This window comes from Odocoileus virginianus, chromosome 1, assembly GCF_023699985.2.
Source record: "Odocoileus virginianus isolate 20LAN1187 ecotype Illinois chromosome 1, Ovbor_1.2, whole genome shotgun sequence".
Lineage (NCBI taxonomy): Eukaryota > Metazoa > Chordata > Mammalia > Artiodactyla > Cervidae > Odocoileus > Odocoileus virginianus.
Window position 1 is genome coordinate 78336613 of NC_069674.1, and position 25494 is coordinate 78362106.

Below are 25494 nucleotides of genomic sequence, written 5' to 3' on the forward strand. Positions count from 1 at the left end.
CCTTTAGGATTGACTAGTTAGATCACCTTGCAGTCCAAGGGACTCTCAAGAGTCTTCTCCAACACCACAGTTCAAAACCATCAATTCCGGTGCTCAGCCTTCTTTATGGTCCAATTCTCACATCCATACATTACTACTGGAAAAAACATAGCTTTGACTAGACGGACTTTTGCTGGCAAAGTAATGTCTCTGCTTGTTAATATGCTGTCTAGCTTTTCTTCCAAGGAGCAAGCATCTTTTAATTTCATGACTGCAGTCACCATCTGCAGTGATTTTGGAGCCCAGGAAAATAAAATCTCTCACTCTTTCCCTTGTTTCCCCATCTATTTGAGATGAAATGAGGGACCAGATGCCATGATCTTAGTTTTTTGAATGTTGAGTTTTAAGCCAACTTTTTCACTCTCTTTAACTTTCTCCAATAGGCTCTTTAATTCCTCTTTGCTTTCTGCCATAAGGGCGGTGTCATTCGCATTTCTGAGGTTATTGATATTTCTCCCAGCAATCTTGATTCCAGCTTGTGCTTCATGCAGCCCAGCATTTCACATGATGTACTCTGTATATAAGTTAAATAAGCAGGGTGACAATATACAGCTTTGATGTACTCCTTTCCCATGTTTGAACCAGTTGATTGTTCCATGACTGGTTCTAAGTGTTGCTTCTTGACCTGCATACAGGTTTCTCTGGAGGTGGCTAAGGTGGTCTGGTATTCCCATCTCTTTAAGAATCTTACACAGTTCATTTTGTGATCCACAGTTAAAGGGTTTGTATACTCCATGTTACAGATGTTTTTCTGGAAATCTCTTGCTTTTTCTATAATTCAATGGATGTTGGCTATTTGATCTCTGGTCCCTCTGCCTTTTTTAAATCCAACTTGAACATCTGGGAGTTCTCAGTTCATGTACTGTTGAAGCCTCGCTTGGAGAATCTTGAGCATCACTTTGCTAATGTATGAAATGCATGCAATTGTGCAGTAGTTTAAACATTCTTTGGCATTGCCTTTCTTTGAGATTGAAATGAAAATTGACCTTTTCCAGTCCTCAGGCCACTGCTAATTTTCCATATTTGCTGGCATATTGAATGCAGCACTTTCACAGCATCATCTTTTAGGATTTGAAATAGTTCAACTGGAATTCCATTATCTCCACGAGCTTTGCTCAGAGTGATGCTTCTTAAGGCCCACCTGACTTCACATTCCAGGATGCTGGCTCTAGGTGAGTGATCACACCACCATAGTTATCTGGGTCATTAGGGTTTTTTTTGTTTGTTTGTTTGTTTTTTTGTATAGTTCTGTGTATTCTTGCCACCTCTTCTTAATATCTTCTGCTTCCGTTAGGTTCATACATTTTCTGTCCTTTATTTTTCCCATCTTTGTATGAAATGTTCCCTCGGTATTTCTAATTTTCTTGAAGAGATCTCTAGTCATTCACATTCTGTTGTTTTCCTATATTTCTTTGCATTGTTCACTTAGGAAGGCTTTCTTATCTCTCCTTGCTATTCTTTGGAACTCTGTATTCAGATGGGTGTATCTTTCCTTTTCTCCTTTACCTTTAGCTTTGCTTCTTTTCTCAGCTATTTTTAAGGCCTCTTCAGACAACCATTTTGCCTTTTTGCATTTCTTTTCCTTGGGGGTGGTCTTGATCACTGCCTCCTGTACAGTGTTACGAACAGCATTCACAGTTCTCTGGGCACTCTGGCTATCAGATCTAATCCCTTGAATCTATTTGTCACTTTCACTGTATAATTGTAAGGAATTTGATTTAGGTCATATCTGAATGGCCTAGTGGTTTTCCCTACTTTCTTCAATTTAAGTCTGAATTTTGCAATACCATAATTCCAAATAATGAAAATATTCATACAACTGAAAAATAGGTTACATGTTGAATTTTATAAATTAAGCTTAGGGAGAATGCGTGGTTTCTATGCACTGACAACTTAAGAGAAAAGAGTTTAGTCATTTATGTGTGAAATCACTCTGTAAATAAACTACATTATAAAAATGTTTCTGGTGGATCATTTCATTAAACAAAAAGACAATATTCTCCTGGAGTATAGGTTGGCAGCTGTTTTATATTCTTTGAAGGTACTTAATTTTGCCTCATCATTTCTTTTGCTGCTAATTCCTTACATGTTCCTCTGTATCAGGGATTTTATCCATCACTTCATAACAGAGAAGAATCTTTCTGAGACGTTCTTGGCATTGAGCCAGGGCAAATTCTGGATTGCTTAGATTATCTCACTTCTTCTCAGGGTGAAAAAAATCTAGGTTAAAAGTAGAGACTCTTTCCCTAAGTCTAGGTTTCACATTTTTAAATAGTCTGTTTTCATTTATGGTTTTTAAATTATAAGCTTATGATTTTATTTTTCCTATACATTGACATATTACGTTACAGTTGATATTAACTTCAATTTTGACTTTACTCCTTTAGAATCAAAAAATTTTAGATGTTTCTTTTCAGCCACTTTAATGTAAACTTTGCCATTACACAAACTGGGTTTGGAATTAATATTCAGTAATATGAGACATTTAATATCCTACTATGTTCTTACATCTTGCCTATGTTCACATTTAGTCAACAACAGCTATTCATTATAGAAAAACACAAATTTCTATAGAATCAACTTGACTTTGGTGAATCCTAGTAGACAAAGCAAATAAAGGCACTAATTCCCTTGGGTACAATTCAGTTTCTCCCTCATTGAAACATGACTTCAACTTCTATAGGCCAGGTCAACCATAAAGGAAAGTAAGTGAAGGACTGTAATCAAAAGTGCTATTTCAGACAAGCACTCTTAATAAACTATGTATTCTTATATTTGTAAGATAATTAAGAAAACATTCTGTTTATTCCAGATTCAACAAATGATTTAGTGTTTATATATTTTGTTTAATGACAAATGAAAGGTAAACTGGTCATAAAGCCAAGCAAATAGTTGTGTTCAATAATTGCCACCTATTACCACCATTATTATTAAGACATGCTATATATAAGACAATATAGACAATAAGCATAAGTTTACACATGTTCTGGAAGGAGAATTGATTCATATAACTTCAAGCAGCATGATTTTCAATTATAAATAGACTGCATTCTCTTGTCATGTATTACTAAAAATCTTCTGAATCTTCTGAAATTCAAGATACAAATAAAGTCCACGTGATAAGATTTTTAAAAATCTAATACTATGCAGCAAAAGAGAGAAAAAATTTTACTTGATTTGTCCTTCAGTCAGAATATCCTATCAAAATAATCATGGGTGACAACCCATGATTTTTTTCGTAATGAGTCAATTCTAATTTTCATTCAACTTATTTATAAATTTTTAGATTTGCCTTTTCCCCTTGAATCCATCAGGATCTCTAATGTAACTCTGAGTAAAGGAAAAAACAAAGTTAGATGTCACTATCAGTACATTGTTTAAAATGTAAGTTAGTGTTCTTCTTGTATGTGTAACATAGGAAAAGAAAAAAGGTGAGAAAATTTACACCAAAATCACATCTGTTGATTCAGCTCTACACAATAAAAGTTGTATAGTTCTTGTGCTGTCCTGATTATCTTTAGGATAAGCACAGATTTACATAGATGACTGCATTACAATGACCAGATCAAATTTCAAAAACACAGTGAAATGAATACTGATTTCCTGAATGCAAGACTATCCAGAACTAGAGTTTTTACAACTGGAAAGAGAACTGCTGTACACTTGACCTTCAAATTGAAACAACAGTCATCCTGTTCTTTATACTTCAACTTCTATGACATTTCTGTTTCTATTTCTCTCCTCCTTCCTTTCTTCCTTCCTTCCAAAGTCCACCCTTCTCTTAATTTTATAGCATGAAAGGTAATGGGACCCCACCAGTTGCTGTTTTCTAATGAATTGCCTGTATTCACTCATGGCTTTAGGCTTATGTCCTTTTTCCATGGCTTGAACTTTGTCCTTTGCACAGAACAAAGATTCTATTTAAAGCAGCCAAAATTTGTACAATGCCAAAATATTTTGACTAAATGGTGATCACATTCAGATATTTGTAAATATGGAAAAGTTCACTGAGGCCCCAAATTTAAGAGTCTATATTTCAGGGCTTCCTAGAGTATTTAAATTTCCAAGAGAGAAATGAGGGCTGAAATAAAAGGTGGCAACTTTTCATTGTACTATAAAAACAACAATAGAATAAGTGCTATTTACTATTATTTTCATTTATACAAAGAAGAGAAGGAATTTTATTTAACTAACAAAAAGTTTAGGAAGGACCAAAAATACACAAAGAATAAATTTTAGAGATTAATAAAATTATACTGTAGAGAAATTCATCTTATTTTTTCTTTTTACTTTATTTTGTTTCATCGAGGACTAGTTTTTAGAACTTAATGTGGAGAAGGGTGGTAGCTTTTTGCAGACTTCTATTTGGGAAGTACTGCTCTAACATAAACTGCAGAGAATGAACTCTACTCCGAGCGTTTCTGGCCACTGCATCTTGTCACTGAACCAACAAACCCAATGTTAGTGAGCTCTACATGCTATTATTTATTTGATGGTGCTGAGAATATTCTCTCAATTTACAAAGTTTGGTCCGATGTATTTTTTGAATATACTTAGGAAAAAAAATCTATCTTAGATAACAGGTAAACTAAAAATGTGCATCCAGTTTAAACATCCTGGTCTGAATGTCACTTTTACCCTAACAAATTTGCTACTTTCTCTAGCTTGTGCCAGAGGCCACAACACTTTATAAAACACAACATCATGACCTTTGCCTAGAATATTTCTTCAAGTTCTCCTTTCAATGTATTTCTTTGTATTTGCCAGCAGTCTGATCTTTGATATTAGTCTCCATTACACTGACATGATGCCAAGACTGTCTTCTGCCAGATGTTTCTTATAGTTGAATTGAATACATCAGCCTTTTTTGACTTGGATAGACCCCCTGATCAAGGTTCTGGGTACCCACATGAGCTTTGGACAGAATAATAAAAGCTGAGGAAGTTTATAGGAAGGATAAATTAATGCTACCAGAAGTGGGTAATCCTTAGAGAAAGTTTGGGAATTAAGCCTGGCCTTAAAAAACATACAGGGCAGCAGAAAGGGGTGCAATGGAACATTTCATTCAGAGGACATGAGTAAAAGCCAGGAGAAAGAACAGAAAATAAAAAAGAAATAAATTGTCAGTGTCTACTATGTGCCAAAAATACTGTTGAATGATTTATTAGTATACTCATTCAAGTCCTGCAACATCTTGAGGTGGAAACTTTTATTTCCTTTTTTTCTCATGAAGAAATTGACTCAGATAGATATTGGGAATATCTTAGGTCATAGAGTTCATGAGATGGAGTCAAGATTTCAGTTCCCAACACCAGAGGACAGACTGTCTTACTCTGCACCACCTCTAAGAAGGAGGAATTTTTGAAAATACTAAGAACTGATCATTAAGAAGAAAAGATAAATATAAGAATATACTTTGGAAAATACTTAGAACTGATTGTTGGGAAGTTTGGTTACCTCTCACTATCACATAATTCACCTTAGTTAATAGTTTCTTAAATATTTACACTATTTTATTTACTCGGTACTTGGTCTTTTTATACAATAATAACTCTGTTTATAATCTTATCTACAACTATGGCTTTCATCACAAGCAGTATTTTGACATGTCTCATATGTATATCTTCCAAGACAGATTTCCCCCCAAAAGCCAAACAAAGGCTTACTAGTAACCTCTATTTAGTTATTGCACAAATATCTCAAGAGTTTGCATGACTTAGTTAGAACTCACTCCTTTTTCTTTTTTCCATTGATATCATCACCTTTTGGTTCATTTTAAAACTAGGTACAAGTGTCACTCATCCAAAGAATCATACAAACAAGAGCCTCTTCGTCATCCACAGACCATTTCCATCACTTCAGTTTTGTTCAATGCTATAATTTCTCCTATATTTTCTTCTGCTTATATCCTCACTGTCACAGTTTAATTCCTTATAATTTCATCTTTTGATTACACTAATTATCTTCTAACAGAACTTCCTTTGTAAGGTTACAACATTCATGTTATGCATTGCCTCTAGAAAAATCTTTATACAAAATAAATATAACACTCTCCTGGTATAGTTGAGAAAAAGGCACTCTTAACTTTATCCCCTTCCCGTGAATCTCATTTTAAAAAAAGAAGAAAATAGAGGGAAAAATATCCAGAAAAAATACACTCACAGAATATCAAACCATGAATAATTAAGAGAACACATCCAAAATAGTGAAGCATGAAATATTTTGAGATAAAATGCTGAACTACAGCAATAACTACGTAATTATATCCTATATCTATGTGGGATATAATTAGTGACCAAAGTATTAACAAATCATAGACCTTCAATCCATAAATGCTTTATTATATAAACAAGTTGTAGGGGTCTATATAGGTATAAAATTACTGGAAAATATCCATAAAAATTGGAAGTACAGCTAACACACATCATCATAACTAACATTTATTTGCCACGTACTGTTCTAATAACACACTTGTACATAATATTTACTGTGTGTGTACTACCCTCCCACTAAAGGAAATCACTGTGGATAAACTACTTTGAAGGTAGGAGTGGAAAAGTGTGAATACTAGACTACTCCACAGTGTCTTTGATGGGGTTTCATAAGACACACACCAATTACAAAATATGAAAGAATAAAGAATATATTTCCCTAGAAGAAAATGTATTTTAAAATTTGAAGCTTGTTTTCAAGTAAAAATAACAATTGCGTACTGTGAACTCCTCGAGCTCACTCTCACTGTTATAGAGATAGAAAGTTGACCATAATGCAACCAAAAAGCATAGGAAAGAGGAATTGACATGGAAAAGAGAGTTAGATTAAGTTTTGTTGCCAAAGCTTCACACTAATAACAAAATCAAATTTTAATTAAAAGAGGTAAAATTGATCAATGAGAAGATAATAAGAATGGATGATAGGAAATAAAACCTCAAAATCCTAAAAATAAACATATCTGCAGATTGAAATGTTACCATCTTCTAGGAAAATCTAATCTATCAGAGGGTCAATTATGAAACTTACTAAACAAAGGAAGAATATATTTGGAATTCATGAATAAAATTCAGTCATCTATTGAAGTTATCAAGTAGGCTGTATCCTTATTCAAAACAACACTGTTTGCCAGAAATCAAAGAAGGAATTTGTGCAAATATCCAACTGAAAACATATGTGACTCAATAAGTTTATACCCAGCAAGAAAGACAGTATCAGACATTCTCAAACATGCAAGATTTAAGGAGACAGACCACCCACTCACTCGAGACTATATCAATAACAATTTCTTAGTAATATATTCATTCAAACAAGGAATGAATCAGATTTAAAAGCACAGATATTACATCATTTATCTATTTAAAACCTGCTTAGAAATTTCCAACACAAGATTTGAGCCCTTAGCATTTTCCACACATTTGGGGCTAATTTACCAATAGATTGTGGTTAAGTGTATGTATCCTATATATAATGACATGTAAATATACACATTTACACACACACACACACACACACACATGCATATGTATTAACAGAATTGTCACCAGTCACCTCAGTGGCCTACTATCTATAGTCACCACTGCTTAGAATGTCTTCTATCTCCCGATGGTTGCCATCTTCCACCCGAACTTACCATGTGAATCTACTCAGATTCCAGGATCTAGGTTAATGCTCTCCTGTGAATTCTCCAACCTTCTACAGGACAGTATATGATGCCTTCCTTTGTGAAAGAGTATCATGTAATAATGCAAGTTAATTGCTGCTTTATCTCTTTAGCTCCATTTCTAGAGTTAAAACATTCTGCTTTTTCTTATCTTTGTGTTCCTAGTCCTCAAACCTTTCCGTGGTATATACCTAGTGTTGGCACATAGAAATATGTGTCTAAATAAATAGTATTTGCAACAGCTTTTACAAAATGTAGCAAAAACACAGAAAAAGTAAATGTAATAACAAACTTCTAGGAATAAGCATGATGTATTTTATGTCGGACTATACACTAGCTTTTCTAATTACATTCAAATAACCAATAAAATCATGCCATCTAAACCTTGAATTATTTGTAACATGGTTATAAAATGGCTATTTTAAAAAATTCTATGTGTCAGGCACTGTTATGGTCATTTGACATATAAAAATCATGACTACAGTTTGAATTCAGAGTTTCATTTAATCAGTAATATTAAACACAGTAACTATTACAATAGCAATAATTTATTGCTACAGTTTTTGCCAATAGTTTAACTGAATCTGTATCTTAAACTCATTTTAATATATTCTTCAAGGCATCATTATAAAATTGACCAGAGCCAATTTCAAATATGTAGTATTTCTTTTTTTTTTAAGTACCTACACCCATTACCTTTGCTCAGTCTCCCTAATAAAAGTCACAGTTCCTAATGTTCCTTTGCAGTCTTGTTTTAAGTCTATTTCTCTAAGTTCCCATCAGAAATGGCCAATTTACTCTTCTCTAAATCTAGCCTGCCCTCTCCTTTTTCTAGTTTACTTTTCAGGTTCTCATGCTTCAAGGTACAGTTAGTAGACATCTCTCCCATAAAAGCCTTGAGGCTTAGCAGGTATTACTCCCTCCTCTGATGCTCCATACATTTTAAACATAATACACGCTAATGCATTAATTGTGTGCCACTTGTATGGATGGGGAGTAGAATATGTTTTTAGTTTTTTTAGATATCAAGTTAGCATGGTGGCATATGTGTCTAATTATCTGAATAGTTACTGAGTTAGATATTTAGAAGGATCTTCAGATTATAGTCTGATTACCTCCATTTACAAAAAGTCATGAGTGATTTTACCAATAACAGTTACAGAGGCCAAGTTTAAATTCAGGTCTCTAAGATCTCAGTTCAATGCTCTTTTCAAATAAATTTCTAGAAAAATTGTGACTTAATTTTTTTTGCTTTATTTTTGCTGCCTGATCCCTGATGTCAGTAAATTTGGGGCACAGGGGTATGCTTAAAAAATGTTGCAAATAATTTACAAAATAACTGACACATATTTTAACTTTTACTTCTCTTTGGAAAAATGAAAATGAAAGTTTAAATGTTATTATTACATTAACTAAATGTTTCAATGTAGACAAAAATTGTTCATACAAAGATATATTATCATTGATCACTCATTTCTGTGCAAGATCATTAGAAAAGATGTAGAACTGAAATGCAGATACTTCTTTTACAACTCACATCAGTGTAACTTGGTGCTCTGAGTGATGGGCTAGTAATCGAGGGGTTTAATTTTTGTTCCCTAATCTGTCTTTTGTCTTATTTGTAAGGCTCCGCTACAGGCAGGTTTCCATTATTAATCAGCTCACAAGAAAGTGTTCCTTAAAAGCCTCTGAGTAAGCAATGCAACATTAGCAAAGTTAAAAAACAAGAGGTCTAATTTTATAAATATCATTTAAAGTTTGGTTCTTCAGCTGTCTTATTTACACATACCACAACATGTTTCAGTGTGTTCTTCAAGTACCTAGCACTTCCTTACATGACTAGACGAAAGCAAACTTACTTTGACACTTAAACATTAAATATTTCATTTTCCTGTAAGAAAATTGTGTAATATAGTCACATATGGAGGATTAAATACTTATAAATTGCTTCAGTTCAGTTCAGTCGCCCAGTCTTGTCAGACTCTTTGCAACCCCATGGATTGCAACACGCCAGGCCTCCCTGTCCATCACCAACTCCCAGAGTTTACTCAAACTCATGTCCATCGAGTCAGTGATGCCATCCAGCCATCTCATCCTCTGTCGTCCCCTTCTCCTCCTGCCCCCAATCCTTCCCAGCGTCAGGGTCTTTTCCAATGAGTCAACTCTTCGCATGAGGTGGCCAAAGTATTGGAGTTTCAGCTTCAGCATCAATCCTTCCAATGAACACCCAGGACTGATCTCCTTTAGGATGGACTGGTTGGAACCCCCTGCAGTCCAAGGGACTCTCAAGAGTCTTCTCCAACACCACAGTTCAAAACATGAATTTTTCAGTGCTCAGCTTTCTTCACAGTCCCAACTCTCACATCCATACATGACCACTGGAAAAACCATAGCCTTGACTAGACGGACCTTTGTTGGCAAAATAATCTCCCTGCTTTTTAATATGCTATCTAGGTTGGTCATAACTTTCCTTCCAAAGGAGTAAGCGTCTTTTAATTTCATGGTTGCAATCACCATCTGCAGTGATTGTGGAGCCCAAAAAAATAAAGTCTGTCACTGTTTCCACTGTTTCCCCATCTATTTCCCATGAAATGATGGGACCAGATGCCATGATCTTAGTTTTTCTGAATGTTGAGCTATAAATCGCTTAGCCATCTATTATTTGATGTGTATGGTCACTCTAAGAATATTTTTAAAAACTGTTTAAGAATGATTTGAATTACTTTAACACAGAGCAAATGAGTTTTTAAGAAATCAATTTGAGTATTTAGTATTTTCCATTATTTCCATCCCAAGGCACATTTATGAGAGCAAAAAAATTTTCCTTACTCACTGACAAAAACTGGTATGGCTAAGTGTGAACTTACTGGAGAATATACATAATTCAATGTTTGTGGTGACCCTCTGTAGTTGAGACAAAACTTTATTTAATTCTTGAAGTTTTGAGGAAAAGAGAAAGTCATAAATAAGACCAGGAGATGATGTGAATATTATCAAGGGTCAATCAAATGAACAAATCAGAGAAGCAGTTGTGTGTAGCTGTGAGCAGGAATTACCTAAACCCTAGATGTGGCTAACAGAAGTGTTTGTTATGCTTATCAAATGAATGATGAATTTCTGATTAGGTGGATAAAATAGGTATGTTCATCATGTGTAATAGTGCATGTGAGTTAAATAACTCATAATTTATCCTGTTGTCCTTACTACTTCTAGTTTTTTTCTATCACTAAACTACATAGTATCTGAGTATCACAAACAAATGCAAAGTAAGTTTGTCAGCTGAAAAGTAGAAATTGTTCACCTGAGATATTTTCTTAATTGTTTTTTTTTGGGGGGGGGATGGGAGAGAAAGGAAGGTGTTCATATGACATTTTGCTGCTGTTGTTCAGTCGTTAGGTCATGTACGACTCTGTGTGGCTCCATGGACTATAGCCTGCCAGGCTCCTCTATTCATGGGATTTCCCAGGCAAGAATACTGCAGTGGGTTGCTGTTTCCTTCTTAAGGAGATCTCCCTGACCCAGGGAAGGAACCTGTGTCTCCTGTATTGGCAGGTGGATTGTTCACAATTGAGTCTCCTCAGAAGCCCTCAAATGACATATCTCACTTCTATAACAAGAATAAAAATAGATTCTGATTATGAAGGCTTGTGGATTCCTTAAAACAGGATTTTGTTTGAATCAGATTTCCCTGCAGAAGGGTAGGAGGGAGATAGGGAGAGGATTATGTTGAAAACCAATGAACTCAAAGAGTCTCTAGATGAAGCTACACGATGCATCCTTGGGACTTCCTTATCATAGTGACAATAACATACTATTTATGATGGAACGCCACAAGTATTTTTCCCCTAATGATCTATTTAGTTTTGGAGTTAACATACTTCAGAACTAATTAAGCAATGGAAGTCAGATGCCCTAATCAAGTTGGTTCATAATAATTCATTGACATTTTATAATCTCTCTACATACACAAATAAAAAGGAGATAATAGGATTATCATGTAGATAATTTGGGGAAAATTAAGTTCTCTTATATTTGACTCTGCCCAAATAGCTTTTTGTAAGGCTATGTGATAATACTATTTCTAAAATCAATTTTGTATGAAAACAAAATAAGTATTTTACCTTATACAGAAATTGAAATCAGTATAAATTAGTCTATTCTCTTTTCCAAACACACCCTGCTGTAAATATACTCTTAGATTGGGTCATGATTATAGCTAGTCTAGGATTAAAATTAAATAGAATGTGAGCCAGGTTTGGTTTAAGAGCTCAAAGGACAACTAAGTGGGTTCCCTAGGATGAAGCTAAAACTCCAGCTTGTTTATGGAAAATTCTTGCTGTCCCAGGGCCCATTAAATCAAGATCATCTCTGGCCTGGACAGGACAGCACACACTAGATTCTCTAGACCAACACAGGACACACAGACATTTATCGCCACAAAGACAAAACCTAATTGAGAACCAGATTTGCCTCTTTTTTAAGGGTAGGCAAAAAAGAAAAAAAAAAAATAGCTTATGTCCTCTTTAAACTTCCTTCCATACTTCATCAAAAACTGCAGCTGATTTCTTCTTTAAAAATAACAAAAGAAAGAACAAAACAAGGCACTAATATCAATGTCACAATGATAAGTTATAAACACTGTTTAGAGCAAAACTCGAAACTCAATATCCCTTTAATCCATGTTGACCATAACACACATGCAAAATGAAACTCAAAATGAGTCTGGATGCAGAGAATAGCAGGAGTAAAATTTGCCTTTAGACCTGCAGTGAGACAAAGTGTGTGTTAGTGCCGTTCAGTACTAATATAACCCTAGTGGTAGTTCAATGTGAGCAATGAAAAGATCGCTGATACCCTGATTCTTTCATTTTCCTGATACTTGTTGATTCTGCATGTAAACAGTTAATAGAAGATTTTCTCTGTCGATCATATCTTTATAACAATACTGTTATTACCAAACTTTTAGTAATAAAAGTCATGTCCAGCTCTTTGTGACTCCATGGACTGTATGGCATTCCCTAGACCAGAACACTGGAGTAGGTAGCCTTTCCCTTCTCCAGGCGCTCTTCCCAACCCAGGGATCAAACCCAGGTCTCCACATTGCAGGCAGATTTTTTACCAGCTGAGCCACAAGGGAAGCCCAAGAACACTGGAGTGGGTAGCCTATCCCTTCTCCAGCAGATCTTCCCAACCCAGGAATTGAACCAGGGTCTCCTGAATTGCAGGTGGATTCATTACCAACTGAGCTAGCAGGGAAGCCCATGTCTTTATAACAATACTGTTATTACTGGATTTTTGATTAAATGATAAAAAACAATGTTATAAACTATAAATGGAGCATGTTTATTCTTTAAAAGACATTTTAATTTTCTAATAAAATTAATAAATTGTTGTGAAAATAACAAGTTATGTACTTACACCTCACAAATCTTGCTTTAAAGGGTTTTGTATTTTGTTGTGTCTCTAAGCAGCAATGTATTTTCAACAAGGCTTCTAAGATTTTTTAAATTTAATTTTGTATTAATCTTGTAATGACCTTATGTAAAATAGGCACTCGTTTCTTCTTAGGCTAAATGCCACTACTGATAAAACTCAAAAAGTAATACAAACCAGTATAATTACAAAATTGAGAGAGATTTCCTAGATTTTTCTAAATATAGCTGTTGCTTTACCATTTCTAAGCACTCAGTGAGAAGAAATTACTTCTTTAAAAAATCAAGAAATCACTAAAAAAAAAAAATCAGGGAATCAGTTTAAAAGTTCATAGTTGAGTTTGTTTGATGAACATAATGACTTCCACCTCATTTAGAAAATCAGAATCTAAAAAAATGCTACACTCAGCCCTCTTGATAGGCTCTGGAGTTTATCAGCCCTGCTTTGCCACTTCATTAGCTGTCAAGCACCAGTAAGTGATATTGCTATGAAAGTCTTGATTCAGGTAGTTGAAAATGCTCTTATTGCAAAAGCAGCAATTATCAACAGACTTTAAGTTAAAAGAGGGTCTATCAGGAGAAGCACATCATCTGTATCTATACAGTTGGTTATCATTTTTGTTGACATCAAAGAAAGAGAGAGCATTTGAACTATCAGTAATTAACTTGTAACATTCAGAAGAAGTACACACATTGATTTAATATACACTGCAGCAGAGTTATCATCAACCTTAGAACTCTTACCTTGTATTCACTTGAGGGAAAAATGTGGATAAAAAAAGCTAAATAAAGGACTAAACAAAATAAAATAAAATTGTGCATGCTTTAATCTCTGCTTAATAGGATTCTTATATTTGGCCTTATTCTGTTTTTGCAGCCAATCTTTTCTTATATGCATTTTTTTCGTTAAATAATTTTATCACAAACTTTCCCTTTAAATACTCCAGTTAAGGTTAAATACCTCACTTTTGTTATATTTAATTTTAATTATAAAGTTTCAGTTTCTTTCTACCTCCGACTATATTTTTTATGGCTAGTAAACAGAAAACTAAACAGGAAAAACATGCGGGTGTAAAATCTTAAACTATTCCAAACAAAAGTTAGAAAGTTTTCTGTGACATTTATGTAATATTATCTACATATTAAAAACTGTTGAGGGACTTCCCTGATGGTCCGGCAGCTAAGATTCCATGCTCCCAACACAAGGGACCCAGGTTTGATTCCTGCTTAGGGAACTAGATCCCACATACCACAACTAAGGGTTCACATGGCACAAATAGAAGATTTCACATGTCTTAACAAATATCCCCTGTGCCATAACTAAGACCTAGCACAGCCAAATAAATAAAATAAATTTTTTAAAAACTGCTGATCCTGTCTCTTTGCCTAATAAAACATACATACTGATGAATGAACAATCCTATACTGATAGATTCTCTAAAGTGTACAGAATATATCAGTTTATTTTGATGTTTCATGGGACGAAGGACTTCATGAAAAACGAGACTGACAGAATACTACACATATTATTATGCTACGGCTGCTGCTGCTAAGTTGCTTTAGTCGTGTCCAACTCTGTGCAACCCCACAGACAGCAGCCCACCAGGTTCCTCTGTCCCTGGGATTCTCCAGGCAAGAATACTGGAGTGGGTGGCCATTTCCTTCTCTAACATATTACTATATTATTTTCAAAGTAAGGAAATTTGCTTAAGGAAAATCTATTAAACCCAATGTTTATCAACCTTGTATGACATTGAATTTTCTTTTTTTTTTTCTAATACAAAAGAACTCATTTTCAAAAATATTCTGGGAGATGCTAATATTAATGGAAGACCTTGATTATTAAAATATAGTTTGAGTAAATAATAGGATATTAAAAATATTTGCAAAGAAATTTGGTGGCAGTTATTTTGAAATCAGACATTATCCATCTAGGCGATTATTCTGAAAAACTGAATACAGATAAATTTCTGAAAACTGAATACAGATAGATTTCTTTGTGAGTAGTCTTGCCTTCAATTTAATTATTGGCGGGTAACAGTATTATGATAACAATGCACATGTTTTTGGTAGATCCCCTAAGAGAATTTAACTTTTTTAAGAAAGAGAAAATGCCTTTCCAAATTAAAGGAAAATGATCTATTTAAGGTAAACCTTAGAAATCCTTGGAAAGAATTATAAAAATCATATTCTTCTATATATATATAAATATAAGAATCCTTAGAAAGGTTATAAAATTGGTATAAAAATATTTATTATCAAACTCAGCTAAAACTGATAAGCATCCATTGTCCAAATAAAACATTTCAGTGATTCCCTAGAATTTCAGTCATATGTCTAGAATTAAGACATAAGAGTCACTGTATGTTTTCTGTAAGTTACAAGTGATAATGTTTTGCTTTTTTTTTAAATATATATCTGTACATATTGGCCAACCCCTTTTTTTTTTTAATAAAATGGAGTGTTTTGTATAATCATTAGATCAAATCAGTCAATCTTGAAGGAAATCAATCCTGAATATTCATTGAAAAGACTAATGCTGAAGCTGAAACTCTACTACTCTGGCCACCTGATGTGAAGCAACTCATAAGAAAAAACTGGTTCTGGGAAGGATTGAGGGCAGGAGGAGAAGGGGACCACAGAGCAAGAGATGGTTGCATGGCATCACCAACTCAACAGGCATGAGTTTGAGCAAACTCCTGGGAGGACAGGGCCAGGGAAAAGGACAGGGAAACCTGGCGACGCTGAAGCCCATGGGATCGCAAAGAGTTGGACAGACTGAACAACTGAACTGATATTGTAACATAAAGCAGATATATACATATATATGTGTCAGCACTCATATACAGGCCTTAGGGCAGGGATGGTGTCCATCTATCCTGGTGGGGGTGTGAGACTTTCTAGAGGTGGCCCAGTGGATGAGAATACCTGCTCTTGTACACTGAGGCCAGCTGGGTCTTCAAGGCACCTCTGTCCTATGAAGCTTTCTTGGGTGGGCAGAATCTCTGGGGACCTTGACCAGGTACTTAGACGAGTGATGATAAATTAATGGCATACATGCAACCCTTCCACACTCTTGCACCCATGGACAATGGGGCTAATTGATCACAGCATTCAGAATACTCCTGTCAGGCAGGCCTTTCTGAAGGATTATCATCAGACCGGCCAGCCAGGTGGGGAAAGGAGCCGTGGGCAGCAGGGACTGATAGCTAGCCATCCCCCTCCCCACAACCCCACCCCAAGCTAAGAGGGCTGTGCCTGGGTTGCAAAGGCAGGCAGTTGTCCAGGAAGCCCTAGAACTCAGATTGGGTGCTGCTTCCTGCCCAGATTCTGCTTTCGGCCCCTTGAAACCCAAGACCAAGTCCGGGACCCCTAGTCTTAACTATAGGGAAGCTAGCTGGCTCCCACCATATACTCTTTATTTAAATAGTGTTGCTCCTGGCATCAGAGAAGGCAATGGCAACCCACTCCAGTACTCTTGCCTGGAAAATGCCATGGACGGAGGAGCCTGCTGGGCTGCAGTCCATGGGGTGGCGAAGAGTCAGACACGACTGAGCAACTTCACTTTCACTCTTCACTTTCATGCATTGGAGAAATAAATGGCAACCCACTCCAGTGTTCTTGCCTGGAGAATCCCAGGGATGGCGGAGCCTGGTGGGCTGCCGTCTATGGGGTCGCACAGAGTCGGACACAACTGAAGCGACTTAGCAGCAGCAGCAGCCCCTGGGATGAAAAGGATTTACTGTACACAACTTCGAGGGAGGCTTGCTTGGGGCGAAGCTCCCAAGGCGCTAGGCACATTGTGAGCACCTTCTGTATGCCCGAGCTGCCATCACCACAGACTATCTTCAGGGCAACTTACCTGTTTCACTTCCATGCGGCCTGTGCAGTGGATTTGCCAATCCTGGGAGTCAGGGGTCCCCTCCAGGCCAGGCCCTGGAGCCGTGGGGGCAGACAGTGCACGGCCCGCATGCATCCAGCAGGGGAGGCTGACTTAGCCACCAGAAAATTGTCCGCGGCTCCCAGAGTGTGTCCTCTCTTCTGAGATAAAGACGCATCCCTGTACTGAGACTAACCTACCTTCTTTCCCTCAGGCCGCCATGGGATAGTCTAGTCCTGAGGCTGTGCGGGTTTAACAGAAGCTGCCCATGCCAGAACCAAAAACTGCAGAACCAGCAGCAGCCAGAAGGGGCCAAGATGGCGACAGTCAACGTGCCTGAACCGGTTCCAGCCAGACCGAGAGGGCAGCGCCTGCGCAGACAAGACCCAAACGATTTGCCAGTTTCATTTGCCTCCTTCTCAGGCTGAGATCCCTGCCCAAACAGGGACCTGCAGGTGGCTAGGCACAATTAGTGCCTGCTGAGTGCAAACACTGCACCTTCTCCAGCTGTGTCTGGAAATAGCTATCCCCTTTCCCCAATTGTGATGGAACATGTTAAGTTGCTTCAGTCCTGTCCGACTCTTTGTGGCCCTGTGGACTGCAGCCGTCCTGGCTCCTCTCTGTCCATGGAGTTTTTCAGGCAAGAATACTGGAGTAAGTTGCCATGCCCTCTTCCAGGAGATTTTCCCGACCCAGGGATGGAACCCACCTCTCTTATGTCCCCTGCAATTGCTTGCGGGTTCTTTACCTCTAGGGCCACCTGGGAAGCCCTCTGATACCGCATCCACCCCTTAAATGTTTCTCACCTCTATCCCCTGGATAGAAGCGAGTCTTTCCAGCACCAGCTTTTCCTCCCCATGTCTGGATCAACAAAGTTACTGCTCTGCTTGCCAAACTGGTCTCCTTCAATAGGCATTAGTGGCACCAAGCAAGGAAAGGAGCCAGCTGGGGCCCATGCAGTTCCAGGGGGTTGGTGTATGGTCAACCACACAAGAAAGCTCTTCTATCTCACTCTCTCCCTTTTTAATATTTATTATATTTATTTGGCTGCACCAGGTCTTAGCTGTGGCATGTTGCAGCATGTGGGATCTTTGATCTTTGCTGCATGTGGAATGTCTTTTTCAGTTGCTGCAGGCAGGCTCCTTAGTTAAGTCATGATAACTCTTAGTTGTAGCATGTAGTATCTAGTGCCCTGACCAGGAATTGAACCTGAACCCTCTGCATTGGAAGCATGGAGTCTTAACCACTGGGTCACCAGGGGAAGTCCCAAGATGACTATTCTCTGCCTCTTTGTACATCCCTTCTTTTGGGCCCTGCTTCATCTACATCCCACTCCTATGAATGTGCCTGCCAGTGCTCTTTAGGCCAGAATGGCTCCACCCACTAGTTTGTTGAAGGAAAACATCTGCCCTCATGATGGTCATTAACCTGAAGGGTTGTGCCTGACATGCCCCAGCTCCTGATTTCCCTGGTAACTGATGAGCCAACCTGACGTCAATTCTCCCTGTAAATGATAGCGTCCTTCTCCCCCTGTCAGAGAAGATTGTTCATATGTTCTTCCTGCCGTCTGCTGTAAATGGTGTCGTGATCTTCTAGGACTTTTTTGCTTAAAATTCCCCCCCTAATCAACCATTGCTGTCTCTGTCAGTGTCTCCAGGATCCTTCTTTGATCTGGAGGTTGGGCAATAACAGGCCTGTGGGATGCAGCCCAGCAGTCAGTAATAATCTTGGCTATAGGAACACAACTTTTAAGGATCTAAAATTGGGGAAAGAATAATGTTTTCATTTTTAAATATTACTTTTTGATAAAATGATAATCCTTGTAAAAATGTTAAAACAATAACACAGACTGGTATTTAAAAAAAAAAAAAGGAGGGGCAGGGTGAGCCCGTGTGGGGTGTGCTGAGGTTCAGAGAACAGCAGAATCAAGCCCAACTCCCCTGCAATCAGGACCACACTTCCCAGAGGAAGCTAGATCTGATCTTTGAGGCTCCTGGGAGTTCTCTTGGCAGGGGTAAAAAATCTACTTTTTGAAAAAATAAGTGGATATGATAATAGTAAACGTTTAATCACCTAATAAGAAGGATTCAAAAACCCAAAGCAAATATTGAAGAACTACATAGAAACATTTTTGTATTCAGAGATGTCAACAATCCTTTTCAAATAATTGATGGAACATACATATATACACACACACATACATATATGTGATGCAGAAAATTTAGGCAACATTATCAACCATTTTGACCTAGTTGACATTTGCAGAACCCTCCACCAAACAAGAATACAATATACATTCTTTTCAAGTAAACTCAAGATAACCCATATTCTGGGCCATAAAGCATGTCTCAGTAAATGTAAATAATTCAAGTCATAAAGTATACACTCTGACTGAAATGTATTTTTTTCTGTTATTGATTTATTGCAAGGAAAATTATACTTTCATGCTGAAGCAGCAAATCTGAAAGGCTTGAGTCCAAATGTCCACCTCTCTCAGAGAGCTGTGGAATCCTTAAAATGACAGTAGCTAGTTTAATTCCACTTATGTGCAAGACATTACATTTTACAAAAGCAGCTGTTTTTCATGGACTATGTCCAGGTTTTCTCCTCAGGATATAAACCAGTGACCTCATACTTCCAACTCAAGACCTATCTATCAACACTCTTCCCATGCAAGATTTTCGTTATGCAGGATTTTTCCTATGATTGGATCAACATATCCAAGACTACATAAAATAGTGTCTCTTTTAATTAGACTCAAATGTGCTCAATTCCCATTAGATTTTCATAGCTGGTCTGTGTGTGTGTGTGTGTGTGTGTGTTTTAAGTCACTCCAACGTTTCTGGGAGGGGAGAATTTGGAAATATTTTAGCTTTCCTCAGCTCTGTGCCTTCCCAGTACAGAACTCCTTAGCTTTTAAGAAGTTTATGTACTTTGGGCAGGTGTGCCTCAGTTCTTCCTAAACAATTTGACAAAAACACTGGGCCTCAAGTAGGCCATTTTTTCCATTTGGGAAATTTCTCTGAGATAGGGGATTGAAAATTGTGTCAACTTGTATCAAATACTGCCTAGAGGGGTAACCAAATGCAGTCTTCTTGGCTTCAATACTTGCTTCTTCTTTACACTCATTAGCTTATTTTAATTATGTAAGGGAGAATGAGGAAGGAAAGTCAAAATCAAAATGTTTTAAATATTTCTATTTCTACTACTACTTATCCAATAAAACAGTTTTTAAAGTATGTATTCTATGATGAGATCTCTTGAGATTTAGGTAAAGTTATATTAATAACATTGTTCTTATCTTTAAGCAACATAATTTTATACTTACTTTCACATATATCTAAATTAACTGTACAGTTAAGGAGGATCCAGAAATCTGAGCATTTCATTTGGAATAGTGTACTTAATGCTGCATCTGATTTATGATGGAACTCTTGGAAAGATTCTTTGTCTCTGTTGGATCACATGTAAAGTACCTGTCCCTAAATATTTATCAGGAAAACACAGAAAGTAAAAGAATGATGTAATGTCTGAATATCTTTAACATTTTCTCTTTCTGAAGATGTTATAGTGATTCCGGTTTTTAAAGATATTTTAAAATATAATTCTTCCCAATTGGAATTTTATAAATTATAAGTAAAATTTTTATTGTTTTATCTTATTGTTTTTTATCATCCTTTGGAATCAAAGGCTACTAATATTTATATGATGCACCAAGAAGAAAAAAGAAATGGTGAAACTTATACTTTCTGACTTCCAAGGGTAAATAAGCCATTTTTGCTCATGCTATAACTACTTAGTTATTTATATTTAGTCCATGTTTGAAGTCTCCACCTAATAGCAGAAAAGTAGTCTTTTCAAAACTTGCTTCATGACAAGTAATCATAAACCCCTGAAAATGTGACAAAATAAAATGCTATTGGGAGAACTATAAAGCATTCATTCTTGGGTCATTCTATGACTTGAAAGCACCTTCAAAATAATCTAATAAGAAAAGATTTAGATTAATGTTGCATAATTGAGTGAGCCACAGGAAATGATAGTTTTATCACTTAGTATTTATTGCCTGGATTGTCTGTGGAGGAATTATTTGTAAAATACACATTCCAGTTCTATGTATGTGGCAAGTTTCTGTGGGAAAGTTTGTATGTATATAAGTCTGTATACAGTGAAGATACACATGTCAAAAAGAGATGAAATGTATGTGGGAATATTATGTTTTTCACCAGCTGTGTTTTCCATCCATATGATTTTTCCCCTATATATTTATTTGAATGAAAGTCATAGTCCTCCATCCTGGCTCATAAAATATTAATCCTTTGAAGAATGTCTCTATTTCTTTTGTTAAAAGAACTCTATATAACATTATCAAGCCCAAATCTTTAACTAAACTCTCCACCAAAATGTGGACAGGTGGACTTGAAATGTCTATTAGGAATGCTAGCAGTTATTTAAAATAATTGTAAAGAATGCTTTTAGTTTTCTTTAAATTCCTGAATAACTTGCAATCAACACTGTAATTTTCAAGATTAGTACATTTTGAGCAAGTGATTGGAGGCTCTATCAATTTCATCATTACCTAGAACACATGAATGGACAAAAGGTTACTCTTGAATGGTATTAGAAGGGAAGTTGATCTTTAAGATTCATTTCAATATTAAAATTCTCTATTTTTCCTTCACACTGGGACCTCTAATTCTCCAAAATTCTTGTAATATTTTATATTATATATGTTTACTTACAAAAATGCAGGAATAACTACTAGTTGTTCACTGTTTTCCATACTGCTAAATATCTACATCGGTTAAAATAACATACTTCATTACTAAAAGATGAACAACGCCTGAGGGGATATCAGAAGTCTTGCGTTTAAGATTTTGGATGATAATTTGGGGCTTCCCTGGTGGTTCAGACAGGAAAGAATCTGCCTGTAATGTGGGAGACCAGGGTTCCATTCCTGGGTCAGAAAGATCCCTGGAGAAGGAAATGGCAGCCCACTCCAAAATTTTTGCCCGGAAAAATCCCATGGACAGTGGAGCCTGGCAGGCTACAGTCCATGGAGTCAGAAAGACTGGGACATGACTGAGTGACTAACACTTTCACTTTTCATGATAATCTGAGAATTCACATATAATACTTTGCTGATAACCACATGCTGACTGATATCTAACAAGGTGAAGGGGATTTTAGAGGCAGATCTGCTAGGAAAAAGGTAAAAGGTGGATTGTGCATTCTTGCATACTTTAATCAAGTGTGTGTGAGAGAAATAGAGAAAATAGTCCTTTCTGAGAATCTGTGGCTGCAGGTCAGGAAGCAACAGTTAGAACTGGACATGGAACAACAGACTGGTTCCAAATAGGAAAAGGAGTACATCAAGGCTGTATATTGTCACCCTGCTTATTAACTTTTATGCAGAATACATCATGAGAAACACTGGGCTGGAAGAAGCACAAGCTGGAATCAAGATTGCCGGGAGAAATATCAATAACCTTAGAATGCAGATACCACCACCCTTATGGCAGAAAGTGAAGAGGAACTAAAAAGCCTCTTGATGAAAGTAAAGGAGGAGGGTGAAAAAAGTTGGCTTAAAGCTCAACATTCAGAAAATTAAAATCATAGCATCCAGTCCCATCACTTCATGGCAAATAGATGGGGAAACAGTGACAGACTTTATTTTTGGGGGCTCCAAAATCACTGCAGATGGTAATTGCAGCCATGAGATTAAAAGATGCTTACTCCTTGGAAGGAAAGTTATGACCAACCTGGATAGCATATTTAAAAGCAGAAACATTATTTTGCCAACAAAGGTCTGTCTAGTCAAGGCTATGGTTTTTGCAGTAGTCATGTATGGATGTGAGAGTTGGACTGTGAAGAAAGCTGAGCACCAAAGAATTGATTCTTTTGAACTGTGGTGTTGGAGAAGACTCTTGAGAGTCCCTTGGACTGCAAGGAGATCCAACCAGTCCATCCTGAAGATCAGTCCTGGGTGTTCATTGCAAGGACTGATGTTGAAGCTGAACCTCCAATACTTTGGTCACCTTATGCAAAGAGTTGACTCACTGGAAAAGACCCTAAAGCTGGGAAGGATTGGGGGCAGAAGGAGAAGGGGACGACAGAGGATGAGATGTCTGGCTGGCATCACCGACTCGATGGACATGAGTTTGAGTAAACTCCGGGAGTTGGTGATGGACAGGGAGGCCTGGCGTGTTGCAATTCATGGGGTCGCAAAGAGTCTGACATGACTGAGCGACTGAACTGAACTGAACTGTGGCTTATAGTCTGTTCAAGCAATTTAATGTTGTGACTAAGATATATTTGCGATTTTAACTACTAGGGAAATTGATAGAAAAATACATAGTTGTTGTAATTACCCAAATTGAGAAAGTCACAGTCAAGTCTGCCCTTAAATACATCTCAAACAGCCACATACCTTTCAGTGGCCACCACTACCAATCTAGTTGAATATATTCTTCTCTTTGGACTAATGCAACAGAATTCAAAAAAAGTTTGTCTCAACTATTCAATGCATTGGACACAGAATAATCAGGAGAATCTTCTGAAAATAGAGGACTGTATCATTCAACACCTTTGCTCAAGCCCCTGCCACAAAAGGCCCAATACCTTATTCCTCCCTTATCACACCGAATAGTATAGTGCTCTTTTGTCTGAGGTCTTCAGCAGATATTATCACTTTGGTTTGGAATTATCTGATCCCTCCTTCCCCTTCCACTTGGTAAAAACCTGAATCTTATATTTCAACTTAAATGTCTTCTTTAATGTGAGAATCTATGATTTAAATGTCTTTCTTGATGTGAAAACCTCTAATAGATCTCACTATTAAATTGTTCATAATATTCTGTTTGCTTCGTGGCATTTGTCATAGGATAAAACTACATACATTGACTTTTAGCATACTTTAGTTGACTATTCCTCCCCAACTAGACGGTGCCATTCGGGGCAGCACCATCTATGTTTGTCCTTCTTTGTAATCTCTCTACAAAACACAATAGGCTTTTCTGGTGGCTCAGCAGTGGAAACTCTGCCTGCCAATGCAGGAGATGTGGGCTTGATCCCTGGGTCAGGGAGATCCCCTGTAGATGGAAATGGCAACCCACTCCAGTATTCTTGCCTGAGAAATCCCATGGACAGAGGAGCCTGGTGGGTTGTAATCCATGGGACTGAAAAAAAGTCAGGCATGACTTAGTGACTAAACAAACATAATACAAAATGTGCAGTACAGAGTAGATACTCAAAATCATTGACTGAATAAATTATGAATAAAAATTATATACAATTCCCTTGATAGTATTTCCTCCATTGATTATTTGCATATTGTTGTGATGTCCTGAATTTTATTTGCTTTTTCTAGAGTTTTTAATATTATGGTCTCTATAGAATATAGTAATTCTATAAGATAACAGTAAAGTAGAAAATCATACTTACTCATTTCTATAGGTGACAAGTGATTCCAAAATTTATATAAGCGGTTGCATGCTAAGTCACTTCAGTCGTGTCTGACTCTTTGCAACCTCATGGACTATAGCCCACAAGGCTCCTTTGTCCATGGGATTCTACAGGCAAGAATACTGGAGTGGGTTGTCATGCCCTCTTCTAGGGGATCTTCCCATATATATAAGAGGTAACAGTTCAATCTTAAACTAAATTTTATGGACTAATTTTTAAAGCAAGCTTTAAAATTTATTAATTTTTAAAAATTAAAAAAAGCAACAATTCTGTAAGAGTTTGCCATTTTAAAAACAATCTTCATTTGACTTGGACCTGGTAAGCAATGACTCTTTATATGAAGAACTTAAAATGTTTTACTTTTTCAGTTTTTCTTTCCAAAGAAAGAGACTATATCTTTTACTTGCCTTCCCCTCTTATAGAAACCCATTAGTATGTCACTGAGCATAGTAAGCAGACACTTCAAGTTGTTTACCACAGTTTTAAGAGTAGAATGTTCATAAAATTCTAATTTATATTTTATTGCTTGATACAGTTATGGTAATATTCAAGGAATGTTTCTACACCCACAAATGTAGTCAACCATTCACTGTTTCTACATCTTACACTAGGAGCAAATTTTAAAATGTCTTGCAGTACCTTTACACTAATTTAAAAGAAATAGGGTAAGTTTTTAGGAAGCACTTGTCTTTACAAATTTTTTTTTTCTCTAGCAAATATTACACTATTTAGATTCTGTTAAATAGTAAAACACTAGATGCAAAACTCCTACACAAAGCTTTATCAGTCTACCTTTGGTATATTTCCCAGGGACTTGACATAGTAATTGTGGGGGAAATAAAATTAGAACACCACCTCGTCACAGCAGTTAGAGAAAAGCATTCCAACATTAAGGCAATTTGCAGCTTGAAAAGGATGTTACTTAGCGATATTGTAATTCAATCACAGAATAAACTGTCAAAAATATGGTTAGGCTATTTTAACACTTGATGTAATCTAAGCATTAATGCTTCTAGTAATTTGAG

At 36.7% G+C, this 25494-nt stretch overlaps 1 protein-coding gene across 2 annotated transcripts in view; it reads right to left on the reverse strand.

Moving 5' to 3' along the window:
- SEMA3A (semaphorin 3A) overlaps positions 1-25494 on the reverse strand; it is a 349768-nt gene that overhangs the window by 159806 nt on the left and 164468 nt on the right. The window contains exon 1 of one of the 2 annotated variants that reach the window (XM_020884044.2): positions 17206-17336. The exons of the other annotated variant lie outside the window; for it this stretch is intronic. The gene's annotated coding sequence lies outside the window, so the exon portion shown is untranslated. Of the gene's footprint in view, positions 1-17205; positions 17337-25494 lie in introns of those variants that run through there. 2 annotated transcript variants of the gene reach the window in all.